At 32.3% G+C, this 5,461-nt stretch overlaps 1 non-coding gene across 1 annotated transcript; it reads left to right on the top strand.

The window, feature by feature from the left end:
• Positions 1-354: 354 nt before the first annotated feature.
• On the top strand, positions 355-460 carry LOC144251209 (U6 spliceosomal RNA). Its single transcript, XR_013342641.1, has one exon. It is a non-coding gene; the product is annotated as a U6 spliceosomal RNA (small nuclear RNA).
• Positions 461-5,461: the final 5,001 nt, after the last annotated feature.

Here is a 5,461-nt window from a genome sequence, read left to right as displayed (position 1 = left end):
TAACTTACAATAATATATGGTATTTAAAAATGGAATATATAATTTAAATATTACAAATAACAAAGGCTTAATCTGTCAGTACAAATTGCAATTTCTAAATTTTTTAATTCATTTTAACACATTAGAAAAATATTAAATTCAATATTTTTTTGTAACAAAATACTTTTAAAGTAAGAAAAAGTTGTAAAAAGTTATAAACTTTAGCAACTCAACTTTGTTACTTGCCTTTTCCTGTATGTTATACAATGTGTGAATGCATTGTGATGGTGCCAAGTTTGTGTATCTTTCTTGTCACTTTAAAATTTGTAAAGCTGTTTTGCAATATATGCTCACAAACAAAGAATTGAGGTTAATGCTCATTTCAGCAAAACATAAGCTAAAATTGATATCATACAGAAAAAAATTAACATCACTCCTGCATAGAGAAGACATGCAAATTCATGATGTTGTCCACATTTTTTAGAGAGAAGAAGAAAAAAGATCTCATCAAAATGGAAGAGAAACTCCAGAGGGGAGGACAAGTGTGGTATTGAGGAATGAAATTGACCAAATAATTTTATGTGCATGTATGCATATGTCATAATGAATATCACTAATATGCATACTTAGTATACATTGGTGAAAATTGTTAAGTATTAGGGAGTTTATTTCTTATCTTCTAGTTTTTCTAACTGTCTCTCATGGATAAAAATCGAATTGATTATTCAGATAAAGATGTAATTAGTTAAAAGTATTTTAGATGGCTCTTACTATAACATAAAAAATGTATGAATGCATAAGATAATGGATATGGTTTGTCTATTTCTTAAGAAAATAATTGAAGTTCATTTATATAAAAATTAACATAATTTTTTTAAAAAAAATTTGTTGAAAGAGTCCTGTATCTATTAAAGCTATAATTATGATTTATGAATAATATACATTTAAATAATAAAATATTGACATTTAACTAATTGTATTCCATATGAATATATTTACTAACAAGTTATTTTTTCTAATTTTTACTATAAAATATTTCTAGATAATATTAAAAAGTATAATTCATATTTGCTTCCATGTAATATTATAATTAATAAGAAAACAAAATTATACTTTTTAATGTATTTTTTTATTTATATGTGACAGCAGAAGGCATTACAATTCTTATTATACAGAGAGAGCACAATTTTTCATATCTCTGGTTGTATACATAATATATTCACACTAATTTGTGTCTTCATACATTTGTACTTTGGATAGTAATGATCACATTTCACCATCATTAATAACCCCATGCCCTCTCTCTTCCCCTCCAACTCCTCTGCCCTATCTAGAGTTCATCTATTCCTCCCATGCTCCTGCTCCCTATCCCACTATGAATCAGCCTCCTTATGTCAAAGAAAACATTCTTCAGCATTTGTTTTTTTGGGGTTGGCTAACTTCACTTAGCATTATCTACTCTAACTCCATCCACTTCCCTGCAAATGCCATGATTTTATTCTTAATACTCTTTAAATATTCTTAAAAAAGGAAGTTCCCAATAATGTGAGTTCAAAGGTTCTGATTTCCTAATCACTGTTTGTCCTACACAATGCTTTTTTAATTTTACTTGTCCTACATATAAGCTCAAATAAGAAGTATTCCTTAAGAGACCTTTTATGTTTGGTGGTCTCTTTAGGTTTGCTAACATAATCACCCTATAGCAAGATTTGCTTCTTTATCTCTTAAAAGGAAGGATAATAAAAATAATTAATTTGTCAAAAACAAAACAAAGCAAAAGAACAGACTATGAAAAAAAAATGTTGCCATTTTTTTAAATGATAAATAAGATATATTAATTATGAATACATGTTTCAATGATTGTAAAACTTTCAGGTTACAAGAGATATTCAAGTATATGACCTTATATAATAATATAAACAGGTACAATAACTGCCTACAAATTAATCTTTATTTATAGATAATAATATTTATTTTAGGAACAATAAGTGACAATTTTTCACATTGTTACAACAAAAGTCCTAAATGTTAGTCAACAATGTTTGTTACCAAAGATGTAGTCAAGGAGTCTTGATTTCAGGAATCCTAACAAACCAGTTTTGGGCTATTCACCCCTAATATCAAAAGGAACAACTCAGTGAGACCCTATCTCTAAATAAAATACAAAATAGGGCTGGGGATTTGGCTTAGTGGTCAAGTGCCCCTGAGCTCAATCCTCAGGACCCACCCCACCCCCCAAAAAATGATAAGTCAGAAAAAAAAATAGTCAATACATCTATGTCAGGAAGTCAAAGGGCCTGTGTCCTCAATCCTATCTTTGGTGGTATTAACATGAACTCCTAGATTATATGGGGAAGGGGGACGGAAGTATGCATAGTCAAGCCATCTTTGTCATAAGTATGGTCTAGATGATCATTATCCCAGGATTGGCCATGGTGAGCCTTGTTAGAAGTGGTGAGAATTTTCTGTTCCCTGGGTGGTAGTTTCAACTCATCACTCTCTCTCTCTCTCTCTCTCTCTCTCTATATATATATATATATATATATATATATATATATATATATATATATATATATATATATATATCAGACCTGTAGTTCATGTAATCGCAGACAATTGCAGGCAAGAATGACTCAGAGAAAAGCAAGATGGTGTGAGATTGTTCAGGTTAGGACAATGACTGAAGGCTTTTAAGCACTGCTCTGTAGTCTAAAATAGAATTTTTTTTTATTGGTTGTTCAAAACATTACAAAGCTCATGACATATCATCTTTCATGCATTTGACTCAAGTGGGTTATGAACTCCCATTTTTACCCCAAATACAAATTGCAGAATCACATGGGTTACACATTCACATTTTTCCATAATGGCATATTAGTGACTGTTGTATTCTGTTACCTTTCCTATCCCCTACTATCCCCCCTCCCCTCCCCTCCCATCTTCCCTCTCTACCTCATCTGCTGTTGTTCAATTCTCTCCCTTGTTTCCCCCCTAATATTTAAAAAAATATTATAAAGTTAATATATGTATGCAAATCATTTAGCATATCACAGACTTTATACCAGGTCTTCATAAATGGCAGCACTATTGTTGCTACCAATACTTAAAAAAATAAATAATCATTGTCTGCTTATATTAGACGAAGAAAAAGAACAGGAGAATAAAACCCCAGAAAGGAAAACAATTGAGTCCTTGGTTCCTAACTCAGAATGATCACAATGGAACAATGAACCTTTTGAGTGTACATTATACCCCCCAAGTAAGGCAACAGTGTGGTCAGTAAATTGAAACCAAAAATAGAAGATTACTTTAGAAGTCTTATATTATTATTTTCATTAGTAATATCACAGTGTCACTGATTTCAAGTCCTTTTTTCTTTAGTAATATTTGTGTCATCTCCAGATCTCTTTTGCATGAATTTTTGAGAGAGTGAACTGAAGATTTATGGTGGAGGTTTCAATGCCAATCCTCTAGAAACCCAACCAGGACTTTCCCTTCCATAATAAGGCTCTGACATTAGAGCAGGAACAATAACTGCTTTTTTTCTTGTCATTGTTGTTTTTCTCATTTTTTTTTTTACTGTAGGTGGATGAGTCTAATAATGTGTGGTCTTATCCCTTGACACCAAGTTTTATAGTGTTTAGTAAAGCCATTCCACATTTTTGAGAAAATTCTTAGATTCAGAGAATGCATTCATTTTTAAAAGGCTCAGGGAATCTTACACAAGAAACTCCAAACCACTGAAAGGCCAATCTTGCCTTGAGGGCACAGACCCATTAGTACTTGTTCAGGGTCCTGTTCTCTTCCCAAGAGATCAGGCTTTGAAAATAAGAAATCATTGGCCATTAATTCTTTGCCTTTTTAAGAAAAGTCACTTTTTAACTTTATTCTTAACCTTGTCCACTTGAGAATCAGATTTCTTAAGTGAATTGGCCTTTGCTTTTATTGCCAGAATCTTTATAGAACTTTATGCTAGTTCAAGTTTGGAGAGGTTGGTTCTGTACTTAATAGAGTTACCTCTCAACTTCTGAAGGTAAATGAGGGTTAAATTTTCCTAAGGCAATCAATTTCTAAAGGATATCTTTTCATACTATGATTGTTCAAAATTATCTAGGAAACTGTTTCCACATATTAGAGATTTATATATAAAGGACTGAATTATTTCAAAAAAGTTAGTTGAATATAGTTTTTGAAAATTAACTATTTAAATAAATGCTTGTATCATATTAAACAGTAAGGCTTTGGCTATTCATTATATATATATATATATATATATATATATAAATGTATATTAAGTTTTATTAGGTTTTATATTGGTTTACTTATTTCATGATTATAATTAATTATACAAATGCAAACTATTCTTTCATTGGGAGTTGGATTTTTTCCTCCTATGTTTGATTATAGAGTGATCTTAGAAACTTGTGAAACTAATAGAATTTAGCAGAAGTGACGTTGGAACTAGGTAATGTTTTACAGCTTCTGTTGGAACTGGGATGTGTATTCTTAAAAATCTTGTACTAGAATGCACATGACAGTGTATTACAGTTGGAATACTACTTAATTACTACAATTGAGAAACACAGACCATGTGGAGAAGTATGGGAGGAGGAGATGACATGGAAAGATAGATCAACTAAGAAATACCAAAGCACTAGACCTGTGAGATAAAAAAAAAAACTATCTTTTAAGTGAATTATTCTAGTTTAGCTATAGCAGTTGATGTCATTTGGATCAGATAAATTACCTAGTAGAAACCATCCTTAATTTCTGAGCCAGAAGATTATGAGCAAAATAAAGAAGTTATATTAAACCTCTAAATTTTAGGATAGTTTTGAAGCCAAACCCTTGTTCCAGAGTTGCAACCAAGCAGACCAGAATGCAGGCATTGAGTGCAAGCCACAGCTGTGGGAAGACCACAATGCTGGCATGAGCCTGGGGGACAGTGAGTCACTGCAGAAGCAAGCCAGAGCATGCTAACCTATAGCACTGCTTCAGTCTTGTCCTGGCCCAGCCTCATGTGGAGGTCTACTCTACACATCATAGCTGCGCTCAAGCACCGAACTTCCATAATCCACTGTCCTCAACCTCCTGGTTCCCAATGAGCAGCAGGAAAACGGAAATGGAGACAGACCTGAATTGAGATTGCAGGAAAGTTCCTCAATGGCTAACCAATTTGTGATGCTTTCCAATAATAATAATATTGATACTTCCCAAAGCCTGTTCTACATAAGTTGGGACCAATAACATTGATCCAAGAGCTATAAAAATCTCTAGACTAGTACACTAAACTGCAATTACTTTTAGGTCTCCTCTAATCTTGTAAGAGCTCTGTCTCTTTTTTCCTCCTCTAGAATAAATCCTACTCTTTTACACTCACTCACTTACTCTTGTCTGTGGATTTCATTTGTTAAATTTGTAAGACAAAAATCCATAAAGTAATTGGCAGTAAGCTGCTGGGGTCTAGAGTGATACTAGAGGG

The sequence above is a fragment of the Urocitellus parryii genome, chromosome Y (genome assembly GCF_045843805.1).
Source record: "Urocitellus parryii isolate mUroPar1 chromosome Y, mUroPar1.hap1, whole genome shotgun sequence".
NCBI classification, from domain to species: Eukaryota; Metazoa; Chordata; class Mammalia; order Rodentia; family Sciuridae; genus Urocitellus; species Urocitellus parryii.
This window is presented reverse-complemented; position numbering and strand designations above follow the sequence as displayed.